The sequence below is a fragment of the Mixophyes fleayi genome, chromosome 3, assembly GCF_038048845.1.
Source record: "Mixophyes fleayi isolate aMixFle1 chromosome 3, aMixFle1.hap1, whole genome shotgun sequence".
NCBI classification, from domain to species: Eukaryota; Metazoa; Chordata; class Amphibia; order Anura; family Limnodynastidae; genus Mixophyes; species Mixophyes fleayi.
The window spans coordinates 132,347,014-132,366,599 of record NC_134404.1 but is presented as its reverse complement, the minus strand read 5'-3'; the positions used below and the strand labels follow the sequence as shown (position 1 = coordinate 132,366,599).

Genomic DNA, 19,586 nt, shown 5'->3' with positions numbered 1-19,586 from the left:
AGGGCGGTATTTATAGATTCCAAAACTCGCGAGATCCAACGACGTCACGATAACGTTTTAGAATCCGAAAAAGCTTGGTACTCTGATCCCCTATGTTCGGGTGTGTTCGGTTTCCGAGGGACTGAGCCTGAGCATCTCTACTTAATAGTACAGATCATCCCGAATAGCATATATTGTCAAGAAATCATTTCCAACAATTCAAAAGCTGTTATTTTAAATCTGTACAGCGTGTAAATCAAATATACACAGTTCTAAGCCATTTGTGGTAGTAAGGCTGCTGCTATTATACTAGTTCTCCTCTCTACAGAGTCTATTTATTATTCAGCAGTGATACCAATTATTATGTATCACTGCAAATTGCAGAGATACATAATGCAGTACTGCTGCAATTTACCATGGTGGAGCTGCTCGGTATCACTAGAGAAGACCCCCCTCCTCCACAAAGACTTTTCAAGTGCTTTCTCCTGGGAGGGATACAGCAAAGCCAGAGAAGCTTCAGCTGGATCCCATTGAAAAATACCAGTAACGCCATCCTGAGTTTCAGTTTACAGCAAAAAAACTTTGCTTTTCACAGCTTAATAAATTACCTAATGTTGCTGACCAATAGAGGTCTATGGAGAGAGCTGTAAGTGTCGGTAATTAGGTGAATGCCAAAGAAATCTATGATTTTTCAAGATACTTAAAGGATTGTAACTAATCCAGAGGGAAGCTCATAGGGAAATTTGTGAATACGACTTCCAGGTAAGCTCAAAAATATTTTATTATTTAGAATATATGCACTATTCCCTATTGTACGTACAAATAGCACTCTATCTATATATCTATCTACATTAATAGGCGTCTGTTTCTTTCCACACCAGATTCATTACGCTTGACAAAACAACAGGTTTAAATGGAAGGCAGCACCCTGATTACTTTTCAAGGGAGTGATTTTGAACACATTGAGCACATTGCTTAGGTATACATGCACATTAACAGTGCTCGAGTATAGCGCCACCTACTATCATTTATGTGGAATTTCTTTAGTTGTAAAACCAGCCATGGTTTCCCAAACTCTGTTTGTATGGATGAAGGCCCTACTCCTATATATCAGCATCTACCACAAAATATTTCAGGATCTATTATACACATAGAGCATTTATTATGGTTTTGACACTTTTTCTTCTTGTCCAAGATACTATAGAGTGCAAGCAAAAGTTTTCCATAGCTTTTGGCTTGCTATTATGTTTTAGTTGAGTTTGATGGAGTTTATGTGCTAAATTATTACTATACCATCTACTTGTGAGTAGGTTATAATTGAATATATAAAATTAAAAAATATTTAAAGGAGAAAGAAATAACTGATCATCTTCTTGCCAGCGTCCAGTAAATCAGAATTGTATATAATTACATACTTTTAGAACCTACCTGCTGGGAGATCCTGAAGGGGAGGTCCTAGGGGCAAGTTCTGGTTACTTTGCACATAGTGCAATGGAGCGGACAATGATGATTAATTTTGAATCATCAGCCCTTGCCTGCCACTGTGCATTGATTCTAGATAAGAAAAGAAGTGTGATCTCAGAGCACTGGCTTCTCTCCTAGGAGTCCAGGAGGACTCCCTGAAACTTGGGAATCTGCCGAGCATTCAGGGTGAATATAATATTGGAGATGCATATATCTGCCATTCACCATTCCAGGAAAAAAATGATTGGATTAAAAAGTAAGACGGTTAATAAGCTAGTAAAGACAAGAAACTTTGCCATTTAAAATGTCAGAATTATCTGTTCCTACATCACTTAAGCCTTTTGCTGGCTTGGAGCACAAATTATGATTTCAAAATTTTGTTCCAGAACTGAGCATGTCTTTCCCAATGGGTTATCATGTTCCTATAATATTTTTTCCAGCTATTCGAGTCCTGTTATTTTGAGCTGGCTGAGTACTTCCTTCCCGGTACATTCACAGCATGTTTTTTTTTTATTCCCACAGGATAAGTGGTACCATTTGATATGTAATTATCATACACTTTGTTATTTTTACTAATCTTTTGTTATATGTTTTATTTTTAATAAATAAAAAGTTGAAGTATGATATGTGAACTATAGTTTAAAAGAAAATGGAAAGGTTTTTACAAAGACATGGATTGTTATTTTAACTTACTCTTAATGATTCAAGCTTCATTTATTATAATAATTTAAAATAGGTGTTGCAGAAAAATGATCACGTGGCAAGCGTATTTATAGGTGTCACACAGGATAAAAAGTGTTCGAGAGTCACTCCTGCAAGGACTATAACAATATACTATGTTATTGTACTAATAAGTGTTGTTATTTTGAAAGGTCATTTACCAGTGACAATGTCCAACTCTTATAATATGGGAATGGAACAGGGCAGGGATTCCCAAACCCAGTCCTCAGGTAGCTCTAACAGTGCAGGTTTTCCAGGTCACAAGTGAAATAATTATACCACCTGTGGACATTTTAAAATGTGCCCGAACACCTGTTCTCAAGCAAGGAGATATGGAAAACATGCACTGATAGGTCTCCCTGACTGGGTTTGGGAAAACACTGCTTTACCTGATCAATAATCAGCACAAGAAACATTTGTAATACATGATTTAACAGTTTTATTCAACATAGTTTTATCCAACATATTTAAACATAGCAGTTTCTGATTGGCAGTATTATTTTAGTTCATATAATGCAGGTGCTAGTTACATTAAGCAATACATATATAGAAAAAAATGAGAATTGAAGCTTTTTAAATGGGATTTCTACCCTAATTGACTGCCTTGTATAGGTCCTACTGCAGCTTTAACTAGCTATTCAGCTCTTCAGCTTTAAACATAGAACAATATAACCATTACTGTAAATTAGAGAAATTATATTACAAGTCACAGAAGGAGGTTATAAATGTAGGTAATAGTATAAGTGAATGAGTCTGCAGGCATGGTGCTTTTTATACACATCACAGATCCAAGGTGACTTCTACTATCTACAGTAATTCACAGGTGTTTAAATTCACAGCTAAGCCTCAATTCTGAATAATAAAAGTGGCAACATCATACCCAACTGACCATAATCAACTTTTGTTAGCATTAGATGTGTGTTAAAATTAAACATTTAACAATATGCTTTTTTTTTATCCTGTACTATATTTTAGGGTTAAGTTTAGTTGCCTATTGATTGTGATTTGAAGGTGGGTAGTGTTGTATTTTTGATATGGGGAAAGGGGGTACCCGAGGTACAGGATTTTGAAGAAAAGGGTGTGATGAGGTAGGACAGTAAAACAAGAAATAAAAAGAAATTCCATGTGTTTAGGGATGTGTTTTGGGGCAAAAATAGGGATAAATAGGGAAAATGCAGGTGTAAAATTTATAACAGTTAGAAATTAGAGAATGTAGAACCGGAGATATTGTAACCAGTGCTTTCATTGTTTTCATTTTTCATTGTCACTTTATGCAGGTAAATATTGAATTTAAAAAAACTGCACAGAAGGTCTTAACCGCAGAGTAAATATATTTGTTCATGGACTATATCAACTGAAGTCCCTTGTAATGTAATGTCTTATAATTATTTTACCTGGTTTTTTTTCTCTACTTGGCGGTCATTGCTATTGTTCTTTTTATGAGTGTTACAAATATGTTTTAAGTCTGCTGTTGGTCTTTAACATTACATTTTAACACATGCAAATGAAACTTAAAATGGCTTTTGAACTAATAGATTTTGTTTATTTTTCTTCCTTACAGGGAAACAGATACATTGAACACTCTTTCAGATGGACCAAGAATTTAATGTATACATAATTATACGTGCTGAGGATTTCCACCAATCAGGCCACCATAGCTGTAATCCACATAAGTGGGAGTTATATTTGTCACACAGTAAATTTATTTTTTCAAAAGAGAAATTTAACATGATGGACAATGTTATCACTAACCAGATGATAGCCAAATTATGCACAATTCTTTGACCTTGAACATGTCAGCATTACAGTATACATTTCAATTGCTAGAGAGTAAACCTTAATATGATCATGCTGCAACTACAAGTATAAGACTCAGGGCCTCATTTAGAGTGGGGCGCAATGTCCATTTCAGATGTATTGTGCACATTTCCACTGACGCGCAAGATCTGTCCACTTGTGTGATTGCACAAATGAGGACAGGGCTGTATTGTGTGACTGGTAATGTAGTGATGTGAGATGGGGAATGGAGGTAAGTAAAAGTCACAGGCTAAGAACTAGATGATGCAGCAAAGTAGTGATGTGAGGCTCCTGATGCAGAAAGATTGTGACCAAATTCAGATCTGTCTCAAACAAAGTTCATGAATCCAACTTGTTTAAAATTATTTGCCATTACCACCACATTCTTGCCTATGCTGGTTATTAGAGTTTAGCATAATATTGCTGAATACATATTTTAAAGGAGACAAGAAGTTCGGTACAGTTTAAACATTTTTAAATTTTTACATTAATAGCCATATTTTGTGCAGCCAGGTCCCTCCAAAGCTTGAATATCTCACAAATCAAATAATACTCCTTGTACTGGGAATAATAATGACTGTCTATAAATTTCTATTCAAGGGTTTGAAGCTTAGAATAATATATCTATTGGTATGACTAAATATATTACACTACAGTAAGGGATATGTTACATTGTAATCATGTTTCTAATGAATACTAATGAACTGCCTAAATATATCTGATGACATCTGTTATTATAACAATGTAAAACACAAATTATATTATTTATATGTCTATATATATATATCTGGTGAAATATGGTACCAGTACACCAGGTGGTCTCCTATTATTAGAATTTACACTAAAAAAATATTATTTTGTTTCCTATGACAGTATATTTTGTATTATTTTACTGGTGTTCCACAGTGTAATACAATTGTAATACTATTTTTTCTGAATGACTGTATACTTTTTCTTTAATAATAGCTAATATTTTACTAATTTATTCACATGAAGTATGAAACAGAAAATGTATTTTCCTGAATATTGTAACACATTGAAATTATAATATTGTGTGTTCTAGTGTTCTCTTTTTAGAAAATGCAACACATCTGATCCCATCACTTCTATGGATTTAGCTTGATGTCTGAGCTGGTCATTTGCAGAAAAAACATTCAGCATGTCATGAACCAAGTTCTAGAAGTCAATATCTCTCTTTTGTGCTCTGATTTTGCAGGTGAATTACGATGACAATAATAATGTTGAAATACATCTTCTGAAAAGTTAAAAACATAAACTTAGTATTTATTAAAAGTATGTACCATGTTTTATCAAATTGATTTGTTAAGTCTTCCACCTAAGATGTGCAGTGCACACATTTGACTGGCAGTAGGACGAAATCTATCACTCAGCAACTGTGCATGGTAAGTAGTTTTCACAAATAAATCTTTATTCACATTGGGCCTGATTCATAAAGTAATGCAAATCGAACGTACTTCCCGTTTTTAAAAAAAACGCACATAATTCAGGCATTCACACACCCGTATTCAACTACAAGCGGATCTGAAGAAACCTCTCTTGTTGAATACAGGTATAGGTACACGATGGATATACGGCACTTGCTGTATTGAGACACAACACAGTGCAGAATATAAAGTTTCAAAAGAGCGCAAAGAAAAATAAAAAGTATTCAATGATTGCCATCTGTTAATAATATAATTATTAACGAAAAGACATTTTTTTTTATATTTTTTTACATCAAATACATCGGGATGTTCTCGATGCATAAAGTATATAAAATGATATTAACAGTTGCTCCTAACTGCAAACACATGTTGTGGTATGCATACGCGGCCATCATCACTAGTAATCGGCACTTCCAAGAGTGTAAGTGACTCTTTGGCAGAGTGGAAGAGTGGAAGTCACTTTTTGGCAGAGTGGAAGAACTTGAAAGAAGTGCAGGAGAGGTGGGAAAAATTAAAAAGTGCAATATTTAAAAAAGAGACCTTTGTGTCAAAAGGGTTAAGAAAAGTACAAGGAAAAGGAAGCCAGTGGGGTTTGCAAAATAAGTAGCAAGTATTGTGAAAGAACAAAAGATGGCTTTTAGGAAATATAAGCAGACTCAGAATAATGAAGACAAAGAGGTGTATCTTGCTAGAAGCAGGCTAAGAAGGTAATTAGATGTGCAAAGGCACACGCTGAAGAGAATATGGCCCAGTCAGTAGGTAAAGGGGGCAAAATCGGTATATAAGTGAAAGAAGAAAAACATAAGGAGGAATAATAAAACTAAAGACAGAGAGTGAGAGTCTTGTTGAGGGAGACAAGGTAATAGCAGGTCATCTCAATAATTATTTTTGCTTACTGTTCACTACAGAAAGAGCGGGAAAGGGACCACAGTTAAGTTGCAAGTATACTCATAAAAATGAGATACATACAAGTACATTTACAGAGGTGAAGCTCCTAACAGAGCTGTCAAAACTGAAAGTGGATAAATCAATGGGGCAAGATGGGATACATCCAAGGATACTAAAAGAGCTTAAAGGGGTGTTGGTAACACCATTACCAGAATTATTTAATCAGTCACTAGCTGCAGGAGTAATTCCAGAGGACTGGAAAAGAACGAATGTAGTCCCACTACACAAAAGTGGAAGCAAGGAAGAGGCGAGCAACTACAGACCAGTGAGCCTTACATCAGTAGTAGGAACATTGATGGAAACACTCTTAAAAGAAAGTTGTAAAATATCTGAAATCCAGAAACTTACAGGATCCCAAACAGTATGGATTTACTTGGGGCGATCATGCCAAACAAACCTTATTGACCTTTTTGACTGGGTGACTAAAGTAATAGATCAAGGAGGGGCTGTAGGTATAGCTTATATAGATTTTGGTAAGGCTTTTGACACTGTCCCACATTGCAGACTGTTAAATAAACTTGAAAGCTTGGGATTGGATTCAAAAATGGTGGAATGGATAAGATCTTGGTTGCAGGATAGAAAACAGAGAGTTATAGTAAAGGGAGCACATTCACAGGAGGGAAAGGTTACCAGTGGAGTACCCCAAGGATCTGCACCAGTGCTTTTTAATATCTTTATTGGAGATTAATTGGTATTGAAGGGAAAGTATGTATTTTGCAGATGACACAATGATAAGCAACAGGGTAGACACACCAGGAGGGTTAAAACAAATGACTGATGATCTAGGTAGACTAGAGGAATGGTCAAGAGAATGGCAACTACAATTTAATGCCAAAAAATCATGCACTTAAATACCCAAAGGCTTAATATAGTATTAATGGCACTATAATGGAAACTACTGAGGAGGAAAGGGATCTAGGAGTCACTATTTCAGGTGACTTAAAGGAAGAGGAATCAGTAGCAGAAAGAAAGAAGTAATAACGCCACTGTATAGGTCATTGGTACGGCCTCATCTAGAATACTATGTGCAATTCTGGAGGCCATATCTCCAGAAGGATATAAATACATTGAAACTGTACAAAGAAGGGCAACTAAAATGGTGCATGGCCTACAGCACAAAAGACTAAAAGAACTTAATATGTATAGTTTGAAGCAGAGAAGGGAAAGGGGGGACATGGTAGAAACTTTCAAATATATCAAGAGTTTGAACAAGGTATATGAGGGAAACATTCTTCAAAGGAAGAGAAGTGCTAGAACACGAGGACGTGCACTGAAACTGGGGGGAAGTAGGTTCAGAGGAAATTTGAGGAAAAACTACTTCACAGAAAGGGTAATGGATAAGTGGAATAGCCTCCCATCAGAGGTGGTAGAGGCTAATACAGTAGCCTCTACCACCTCTGATGGTAGAGGCTACTGTATTAGCCTCTACCAACTCTGATGGTAGAGGCTAATACAGTAGAGCAGTTTAAACATGCTTAGGGTAGACATAAGAATATCCTTATAAAGAATAATGGATCAAATAAGGTTTAAGGTTACCATAGGCTAATAAAACAATGGGCAGACTAGATGGGTCAGGCAATTCTTATCTGCCATCAAATTCTTTGTTTCTATATTTCTATGTTTACACCTGCCCTGTAGCTGGTGTAAATGATACGACTGAAGAACACGTACCTCAGAGATGCCCAGAGCTTGAATTGGACACTTCTTAGTGCGCTCGGCCTTGGCATGACCTTACTGTACATTGCCCACATTAAAACTATCCGTCCCCAGTCCTCCCTTCAATCGTAGGCAGTTGGAAGTGTCATCTATGTGCGTATTTGCTTGCAAGTCTCAATTTCATGCATGCGCAAAGTGAAAATATGCAAAATACTTTGCGTAACTGAACATATGTTCCTTAAAGAATTGGGCCCATTATATTTGCTTGCAAAGCCTTTATTTAATATTAATTATTGTACATTTTGTCTTCTAGAGCTGAGAAATAGAGATGTTGTTGAAGGCAACTTGTGATTCTGCATCAGAAATTATAATGTACAACAGCTGGATATACAAATACTGTTTGAACCTGTCCTACCTGAAATCCACAATAAATATGTACAAAAATACAACTGCAATGTTATCCTTGGTTAAATAAATAAATGATGTGGAGAATTTAAGAATTGGTTCAGGATTTGGAGGAAAGATATGGGTTTTTTCTTTAGCAAGATTTGATTTTGGTGAAAACTTTAGCATTTAGCCAAATTCACATTGTCAGAGTTACCTGAAATATTGGTGAATAGAAGACAGTTACTGCTAGAAGAAGCTACATCTACTTTATACATTTTATCATTATTAAAGAACAGGTATATACGTACATCTAGCGCTCACTCTGTAGCACAAAAAGGAATGATCAGATCTCAAATCACACTTAACAATGGCTGTGTGCATGGAACATTCTTCTCCTATATGTTACAGTCTTTCAATCTGAAATTAAACTCACAGCACAAACACATACATAGTGTAGTATGTCACTAATATCATATACAAAGTCCAAAAGCCTGTAGAGTACCAAGTAACTCCTCTTGCAACCGTGGACTATTGTATTACAAATTAACAAGCCTCGTCTGGATATTGAAGTAAATGCGGTAGAACAACTTTATTGACACTTCCATGACTGACAGAAGCAGAAGTGTAGAGTTGACTCAAGCCTCATTTTCATCAGAAGAACAACTATAAGTGCTGGCAAGTTTGATTATGTGATAAGCCTTGATAAAGACTTGTGTTATAAAGTCGAAATGCGGTGGTTGTTTAAACTCGGACCGACTTCTTGGAACTTTGAAAATAATGGAAGGATAGACTATCCATGAGGTTGTTCTCTGACCATTCTGAACGCTATTTGAAATATAGAAGTCCGGTATGAGTCCATTCATTACTATTATCGCTGGCTGATGGTTTTTTGTTTTTATGTGTTTATCAATTATGAGTTTTTTATAAGTGTGTTTTGGGCAGAATAAAAAGACAATGCACCCCTTTAGATACCCCTTTCTTTTCTGTTCATCGTTGATGGAGTCTCCAGCTTGAGCAGACTGATGAAGTCATGTGATGTGTTTGATTGATGGCTCTTTATCATCGGAGACATTGTAAGCACAGGTCCTTTGGGGACATCACGTAGAGCACCGGGGGATCTTTCTGTTTCATATAATAGTCCTCGGTTGAAAGAGGAGTTACTTGGTACTCTATGGGCTTTTGGACTTTGTATATGATATTAGTGACATACTACACTATGTATGTGTTTGTGCTGTGAGTTTTAATTTCAGATTGAAAGACTGTAACATATAGGAGAAGAATGTTCCATGCACAAAGTCATTGTTAAGTGTGATTGGAGATCTGATCATTCCTTTTTGTGCTACAGAGTGAGCGCTAGATGTACATATATACCTGTTTTTCAATATTATGCTAGAGGTATAGTGGATCCTCTTTATATGTACTAGGCTGTATCTTAAGTGGAGTGCCATACTGATCGGTTCCATATTTTTTTGACATGTTATCATTATGCTCCGGAGCTTTATTTTAGTATACAGATTAGGGTCCATAGCTTTTTTACAGAAATATTAAAGATCACTTTTTGCTCGCCAAAAGAACCCAAAAGTCAAACAAACTAGACACAGATGAAATAGCTAACCAAGTATAAACAGTGGCATAGAGACAAACAACACATATAACCATTAACTTTCATCATGACACATTTCAATGTTCGGTTAAACTTTTTTGTGCTCAAACTGACACATATTATATTTTGACAGTGTTATCTTTGAATATTGAACCATCCTAGCTCCCTAAACCTTCCAAGTAAAATATTTTCTATTATTTAACACTCTGGTGTAGTTTTTCTGCTAGCTGCCTATTAAGCATTGAATCATCTGCAAAATTGTTTGTCTTACATGCAGCTTCCTCTATCTTTTCTCATCTGCAACAAAGAAACTTTTCCAACATTACCATATTGCAGCCTGGGGTGTCATTATTTGATGACTATTTATTACTCTTTTAGCTAGAGGTTGAAGTGGGCTACGATGGTATGCTATACCGCCACTTCTCTTACTGCTTTCAATGTAAAACAATCAAATCTCAGTCACTTACATTTTCCCTACCACCACTTCTAAATTTCCACTTCGACTGCTTTTAACTCTTTCTATCTCATTAATTCTTACCCCTGGGAGCATACAGGCAGCGTAGTTGTTTTGTTTCACAAGCTGTCCCCATCAACCTCAACTAAATAGCCTGTATAGGCCTGTATCAATATGCTGTCCTCTGCAATGCTACACAGAGATGCTTAATTGTACTGTGACTGTTGTTATGTCAGGGACTGTGTCAAGTAGGTGCTTGTGTAAAATGGTAAAATATGCTTTATCCCATAGCAAGCAGCCATAGTCTACATATAATTTTTCTAGTTAACATCTGATTGGTTGTTATGAGTTACAGAAAATGTGTGCACATGGCATCATGTTATTAAATATGCCCCAATGTGTTCAACCTGCATCTGTTGCTTGCCCGCAGCTATTTCCATTTAGGCTAATGTTACATGGAAGCTTAGTGCACCTGTACATTATGGCCTTAGAAACGCCAGACTTATCTACTCTATTAGCCTGCACATAACAGACAGAGTATGCACCCAGTTCCTGTCATATCAAACACTGACAGCTTTTACAAGCACAGCAAGCAGCATTTGTAAAGAGTATCAGCACTTGCATGAACTTGGTGCTTGCACTGTGTACAATATGAAGGCCAAGTGTGGCTAACTGCACGGTTTAGAGCCTAAAATAAAACATTAGTCTTGTCATGCTGTCATTTGTTTCTATAATGTGCTACTTACAAGAACTTCAGAAATTTATATAACTTGTAAAGTCATTTTATCTGACTGGTCAGAAATAAAATAAATCAAACCTTTGTGTTTTGAGTTTTTTTTGTGTGTGTTTTTCCACTACATGAGTACAAATTGTATTTCACATACCCCAAGAGAAATTAATGAAGATGCAGCTCTCTGTCAAAGTGGAAAACTGGCCAACGCTGTGACAGGTACACTGGTTTTTTCGAATGTATTATATTAATATCTGGAGAAATAATGTTTAATTTTATTTAATATTTATTTGTATTATTTTTCAGCTTTACTGCAGATTACAAGATACAGTCAAGCAGATGTTTGAATGAATGGATTATGTTACAAAAGGTTTGTTCTACACATTTCCAGATATATGTAAACCGATCGATAATAAATTGTCACTCACAATATATTACTTGTGGTTATTATACTATAAGTTTTTTGGGAGAAATAGTGAATATAAATAGAGAACTTCCCCCAGGCTCTGGTGGCTTACATCCCTGACTAATATAATTATAGCCAACATGGCCCAGTTCATGATGGAGACCCTTGTTTCATTTCCCACTTAACTTTTTTGACAAATTTTAACTTTGACCAGTTCATAAATTGGTTTGATTTACATCATCTAACTTTACTGAACTCTGAGGATTTCATTACCAATAGTGGGAATTGTTGATCCAGACAAATGCCTTCCTTATATAATTGGTCATGACACGTATACAGTTATTCTCCAGACATTAGCTGCAGGATGATTAGAATGAAAATATGGAAATATTTGTGCAGCATTTATAATCACATGATGTATCTCCACAAATCTTGATTACAAGCCTCCAATGCTTCAATGGAGTGAAGAGCCACAGCAAGGACCATAAAGATGGGAGCAGTGTCAATTCATAACTTGTCCCAATCCCAAAACTCTGTGTAATTGTAGTTGACCAAAGTCTGATAATATGACAGACACGACTAATACCTGTGTAAAATGCTTTTTCAGAATATTAGACTAATAAAACAACATGGTTTCCTATGATAAACTTGCTAATTTTACTTTCAAAAGTATTCTATTTATAGGAATTGACCATGTAATCTTAGGTTACCACATTGAAGTCAAACATGTGGACAAAGGAGGCTATTGTGCAATGTTTCCCTCCATAATACATTGGTCATACTAGGTCAGCAGATATGAGATCCGTGTGTCACATCCTCTCAGCACCCATACATCACCAATAATATACTATTACATGTGACCCAACGTTGTTGAGTGGCAGGAGGGACATGGATCAGTATCTTGCTACAGGAGCACACGCAGGATTTCTAGAGGTTCTCCATTATTTGTTTTTGGAACAAATCAATAAAAAAGCACACAGTTGCCACAATAATCATATAAATTGAATGTACAGTGTGTATAATTTTAATAATGTTTGTTTTATTAAAATAAGGAAAAAAAGAATAAGGCGTATAGTAAGCAGTACATTAATGTAACAATTCACATTAATGTTAACCTCCTTTAAATATATCCATCTTATAAAATAATAATATAATACCTTGTAAATTAATACCTCTCTTCAAAATAACTAATCTCCCCTCACATGCATTTAAATAATAATAAAAAAGACAATTAGTGTTACAGTTACTCATTTAGTGATTCACATCACTCTCAGCAGCCAAGAAGCTGAACATGAGCACAGGTAACTTACTTTTACTGCATCGTCTTTTCCCCTAAAGTCACACTAGAGCAATACATATAAGTATATATAAGTATTTCTTTCTGCCCATTCCTGGCTCTATCTTTCCTTACTTCCATCCTAATACTTTCACCATTCTTTGATTCCCCCTATGCAATGCAAAAAATACATATATGTGTTTCAATATAAATATAAAACTTGTTCAGGTTCACTAAGAAATAAAAAAGGTATAAATGTATAAAATGACACATCCCAAAAAATGAAATGTGGTCTGGAGGAAAGCGCCAAAAATATCCCTTCATCAAGTAGATAAAGAAAGGATGTTATTTGCTACAGATGAATAATTATCATGTTTTTAGAAGCACTTATAAACAATGTCATAGTAACAGAGTACATTTTAAGTCTAAAATGCTAAATATATTTACATGTTTCTGCTATGAAATATAAAACTACCTCACAAAACCAATACAAGGATTTAATCCACACTTGAGTAATTTGGGGCAGGGACATGCAAACTGTTCCCTATATGTCCTGTGTGGTCAACTATGTATCCAGGCTGCTGGGTAATAACCATATATATAGAGCCATAGCCAACTTGCATAGAGCTATTTCTTATTAGTGCACAGTATGAAATAATGGCTGCTGTGTTGTAGGACTTGTAGCGTAGGACTACAAGCGTAGAGTGACTGCCAACATTATGACGAGGTCTCCTTGCAGGAACCAAAAGCCCTCAACTGTAACATAGATAATTCAAGATATAATAAACAGCATACATATATTGTCATCTGTTGAAAGATCCTAATAGACCCCTTAGTTGCTGATCTGGTTCAACGTACCTTTTTACTGTATGGACAGTGAAAAATCCATTGTTTCTGATTATTTTTACATTTGTTTTCTTTACAGATAAACAAGATAACTTCCTGAATGACTTATCTCATCAATCAGTCTTTTTGCAGCTCTGTACCATTTCGAAACTGTTTTAATAAGCAATAAATGATAGTTCAACAAACTTGTGATTGTGTGTTATTTCCATCCAAAAGCATGTCTTGGAATTGGGTGTTTAATTTCATTGCTTTCATTCTAAGCTTTACCTACTTTGCATATTGATTTTTTATCAGAATCCTATTTTTCTTTTAAATGATGAAAGAGCGTCATCTGACACTGCACTGAAGATATTAGCTTTCTGTGGACCAACTTGTTCCAGTTATGTGAGTATACTAATAAATGTCACCTGGTCTTTGCCCGGTGTTAAATTATTATGGAAAGAATTAAAGGTTAATAGTGGTTATGTTACAGTAGATCGGAAATGTAAAAAACACCAGCCAAAAGTAATGTGTCAGTAATTACTGACAAAAACCAAAACAGATTAATATTAATTATGTTACATTGGCACACTTGTTAAAATAGGATTATTTTCATTCAAGAATGTTTACAAGTATGTTTACATCATATATATATATATATCTGTGTATATGTATAATCTTTCTGCCTATGTCCCAAATTATCTTTACATTTGACAGTTTTTCCTGTACGTGATGGGTCACCAAGAACCCAAGAGCAATGAGTCACAAACAGCTGACAATAAACCTTAGATACAATGTAATATCTACTTTCCCTGCTGCAGGAATGTGCCATATTTTCGAGATGTATACTTGGAACAGGGTACCACTGACATGTTGAAAATCAGCTGATTATATTGAGTTGATATTTGGAAGTATTAAGCTCATTATTAGTTCTTTGTCTTTATTTCAGACCCTAGTGTTATCCAGAATCTTCATGTTACTGAGGTATCCACTTCAAATGCAACAATAATATGGACTCAGCCAATAGGTGGTTCGGCAAATTACACTGTGACAGTGACAGGAAGCCCTTCATCAGCATACAGTCTTTACTCAACAACAACAGCACTTAATTTGACCAACCTTATACCTGGAAATTACTATAGTGTTGTTGTCTCTGGAAATGACATACCAGTGAGCATATACTTCTATACAGGTAACACTTGTCTTCCTAAGCATGGCACCTTTAACATTATGTGCATGTTTGTCTATCAGTAATTATTATTCTTCCTCTGTATCTATATAGCGCCAACATGCCCCACAGTTCTGTGGAGAGAATGATTATTCATTCACATCAATCCTTGTCCCAGGGAAACTTCCAACCTATTTTGCCTATATACAGGCACATTTTTTGTTTTGCTGATTTATGGAAAAAATGTGACCCCATTTTAAAATAATAAATCAGGGTAAAATAATCTAGTGGTAGATCACTTTACCAAATATCACAGCAAATTTAGATTATTAACTTCACTCTATAATGTATTAATTTGCAGTTCAAATGTTACATGGTGTTGTTCTACCCTCACATTTTGTCAAAGGCTGCTATATTATAATATATATATATATATATATATATATATATATATATATATATATATATGTGTATATATATATATATATATATATATATATATATATATATATATATATATGAAAACAGGGATACTCTGCACTCTTCAAACACATAATTAATGCTATATCAAGTACTGTTCTATATTAAAAACAGGAAATGTTAGTTCCACATATTGCAATATATGTTTAAGCTGACCAACTCACGCCAAAGTCTTCCCATTCTGGTCAGTCCTAACATGATCAAATGCTATGCTATTTTATCTGGGCTTGTGTCAGGTGAGTCCCAGGTCTCCCATGGCTGCTAGTGCTAGGGAAAGACTTGCCTTTAAAAGCTGTGTGCAGGTAAGCCTTAAGCCCAGATAAAATAGCATAGCATTTGATCATGTTAGGACTGACCAGAATGGGAAGACTTTGGTGTGAGTTGGTCAGCTTAACATATATTGCAATATGTGGAACTAACATTCCCTGTTTTTAATATAGAACAGTACTAGTTGATATAGCATTAATTATGTGTTTGGAGAGTGTTTTCTTGTCTATACAATGTGGGCAACCCCCTCTTGCACCCCAGTCTGTACATGGTGAGTGCAGAGGACCTATGTCTGTTTTTGTATATATATATATATATATATATATATATATATATATATATATATATTTATTTTATTATATTATATATTAAATTTCTCATTCATAGCATACACATAACATGCTGCCTGATATATACATTGCACATAATACTGGCTAAGCAAGTAATTATGTTCTCTGACAGAGAAGCCTTTTAGGGTTACTGGAGAAGAGGATTGAAACAATTCTGGTCTACAAAGCACAGCTTCAATAACTGGAATCTGCACATGGTATCTTGGTGGAAATAAGTGACAGTACAACTACTATGTTTCCCTTCAGCATCCTAGGCAGGGTATCTTGAGGATTCCTCACTATAAATACCTATGGAAGGAATATGGAGACCGCTTGCAGCATTAATTTCTATACCCTCTTTGTTCATTCCTTTTCTATGAGCATATGCATAGTCACATTTAACAACCATTAATTCAGGAATAGCAATCTCTAAGAGCTGTCACGATTAGCAGTGCATCAGATAGGTGGTTAACCAGCAGTTATATACGTTTGTGCATGTGTTGCACCAGAGTTGGGTCTCAGAATGAATAGTCAAGTTACACATACTTAATTTGAAACTGTGAAACTGACATTACACACTTAAACAAAAAGACTTAATCATTGGAAAAAAACTTCAGAGTTGTAAAAAAAGCAGTAATGGTTTCATCATCATATTTTCAGCAGCAAACAGCTTACCATGGCAGTTTTGTATACTTGATGTAAGTGTGTTAGGCAAGTTTTACGTAGCGGGTGAAAATCCTGTGTGTGACCATTTTTGTGGCGCTCATTGTAAAGGCTAAAATCCTTATTGATTAATAAGGAAATGCAGCACCAAACTTATATGTATCTAGGGCAGATACTTACCCTGGCAACACTTTGCAGCTGGGACCCAGTACAGATTCTGACACTGCTAGATCCTGGTCACTTTAATAGAGCACAAAGCTTGAAACAATATTGTACAGCTAAGGCATCTGTTATCCAGGATACTTGGGACTTGGGGGTTACTGGATAAGGGGTTTTCTGTAATTTGAAGCCCCACGCCTAAAAATAAAATAAAATTTAAAAACATACTTACCAACTTTTTTCAGTTGGTGTCTGGGAGATTCTCCGTGGCAGGTGGGTGTGCGGGGGCCCATTACGCGTCATTTGACAGCGGGGGTGTGGCCAAATGCCTTGATTCCCGGAGAATCGCGGCATTTTGGCCCTAATTTGGGCAGATGCGGGACATTGCCACACTCTCCCGGGAGTCCAGGAGACAAACCCGAAATGCGGGAGTCTCCCGTACATTCCGGGAGAGTTGGCAAGTATGTTTAAAAATGATCCTTTCTTTCATCACTCTAAGCCTGACATTCACATTGCTATTGAAGGAGTTGTCTTCTTTTAAACAACTTAAAATAACATGTCACCAGTAAAAATTTTGTTACTTGAAGTTGAGAGCAGGCTTGCACTTGTCACGCTGGCACACTGTGTTTGTGCTTCATTTACCAGACACAATGCCTGTCGATCCTTTCTGCAGGCTCCCACTACTACACTTACTTTAACAGTGGGTGCAACACCTCTTAGTTTCTCTGACCCATGGTCATGTGACCACTGATGCAGGGTGGGAGATTCAAATTAGCTCTCTATTTATGTCTGTCTTTGAGCACTGTGTAGTGTTATAGTATGAGGTTTCCAGCCTTTTGCTACCATTTCTGTTATTTGAGTTCCTTACTCCTGATTGTCTTTGTGCACTTCTGGTTTGTTCTCAGCATGATGTGTGACTTAAATATTAGTTCTGATTTGGCATTTCACAGTCTGTTCTTGTACCAGTCCCTTACTTTTCAGACTACTCTTCTTCCACTCACTTCATACTCTTTCTTCGTGTTATCAGCTTGAAATGTTAGAGCACAGTGCAAAGGGCCACTACCTGTGGGCTCCCAGCAGCAAAGCCCAAGCCTATATGCGGCGGTCCCTGTTGAAAACCGGTGGGCTCTTTAGACTCTGCGCCTCTATTCTGCTAGTGTCACATTTGGCTGGCAAAAGGAATCCACTGTTACTGGAGCATCTTGTGGGAACGATTGATAAAAAGGAGGCGAACCAAGACCAATTGATGCAATGGCTGCAAGACCTTTCTCATTACCTGGATATACTCTGGCACACTTTCTTTGGTCAGGATTCTTCTCCAGCTCCATTGGGACTTCCCATTCCGCTTGTGGCATCTCAGCTTTGTATCCCTAACCATCCTAAATATGATGGGGATCCACATGGCCTGCAGAGGATTTGAACCAGTATTCAATGCAGTTCAAACTTCTCCTGGGTAATTTTTGCCCCCTGAAAAGGCCAAGAATGGTTATATAATCTCCCTACTGTCCCGTTAAGCTCTCGTCTGGGTTTCGCCTCTATGGTAGCGCAACAATCCCCTTCTGCATATCTGTGCAACTTTCTGTACGCTTTCAGGAAGGTTTTCAATTAACCAGTACAGGTCTCCTCTGCTGCTTCCACCATCTTGCACCTTTGCCAACGTGCACAGTCGGTAGATCAATATGCTGTTTAGTTCCGAAATATGGCCCTCTTAACTCCAGGGGAATAACAATGAGTTAATTGCTACCTTCTGGCCAGAGTTTTAAGACTGCATCAAGTTTTTTGGTAATTTCTGTCTTCTTTGGATTACCTCATTACAATGTAATAGGGAGGACACCCGATTTAGTGAGCAGACTTAAGAGAGAGAACAATCCCAACACCCTTCTGTTTGACTGGAACCTTCTCTCCAGGCACCCCACCAGAGGACCCCACCATGTAACTGGCATGATCTCGTCTGTCACCTGAGGGAACAGAAGAGGTTTAATTACTGTGATATTTCTGGTCTCAAGGAAACCCAACACTTAGGCTTTGTTACCTACTATAAGCAGTTTATTTGGGGATACTCCACTTTGACGGAGTATATAATGGCTTTGACTGAGCAAACCACAAATCCCAGAGAACAGCCTCCAGGTGCTTCTCAAGCTTTCAGTATTTGGAATAAGCATTCTATTTGGCTCCCATTCTTCAATAAACCAATATTTACAGACCCTTTTTCCTTGAGGTTTATTCCTCATGTTATGTGATCTAAAAAGTCTTGATCCAGCATGCTTCTTCTGGAAAACTCAATCCATGTTAGATTCCTCTCATGCAAGCTCCAACCAGTGCAGATGAATAATGGCACTGGTAGCAAGGAACTTCTTGCTTTCAAATTGCCTATAAAAGGTAGATTATTATTACTTAAAGACCAGAGTTGAAAAAAACCCCATAATGAGGCACTCTGGTCGACTAATATTAAATTCTTTATATTAAAAATTAAATTTTACTTCTCAATCTTAAAATTAAAATGTATTTAATATATTTCAGGTATATCTTGGCAATAATATTAAAAGATAGAGTCACCGAGTGAAGACTAAGATAGTTATAAATTATAGTGTGTATAATTTAAAATGATCAAACCCTTAGGTGGGAGCCGTGTATAATTCAAAAAGATATAAGGGATCTGATGAGCATCTAACTACACAACCACCTTATCATATACTCTATCACATATCCCATATCTCTTATATCCTCATTGGTTATGTGTAATCGTTCTATAGTGTTTTCTTCAGCCCTACTTCAATTCCTAATAGACTGTACTTGATTATAAAGTTCAAATGGTTTTGTACTCTATAAT

At 36.3% G+C, this 19,586-nt stretch overlaps 1 long non-coding RNA gene across 1 annotated transcript in view; it reads left to right on the top strand.

Annotated features, from left to right (window-relative positions):
* Positions 1-5,079: 5,079 nt before the first annotated feature.
* LOC142142778 (uncharacterized) overlaps positions 5,080-19,586 on the top strand; it is a 486,911-nt gene continuing 472,404 nt past the window's right edge. Inside the window, exon 1 of the long non-coding RNA XR_012689327.1 lies at positions 5,080-5,176. This is a non-coding gene — a long non-coding RNA (uncharacterized LOC142142778). The remainder of the gene's footprint in view (positions 5,177-19,586) is intronic.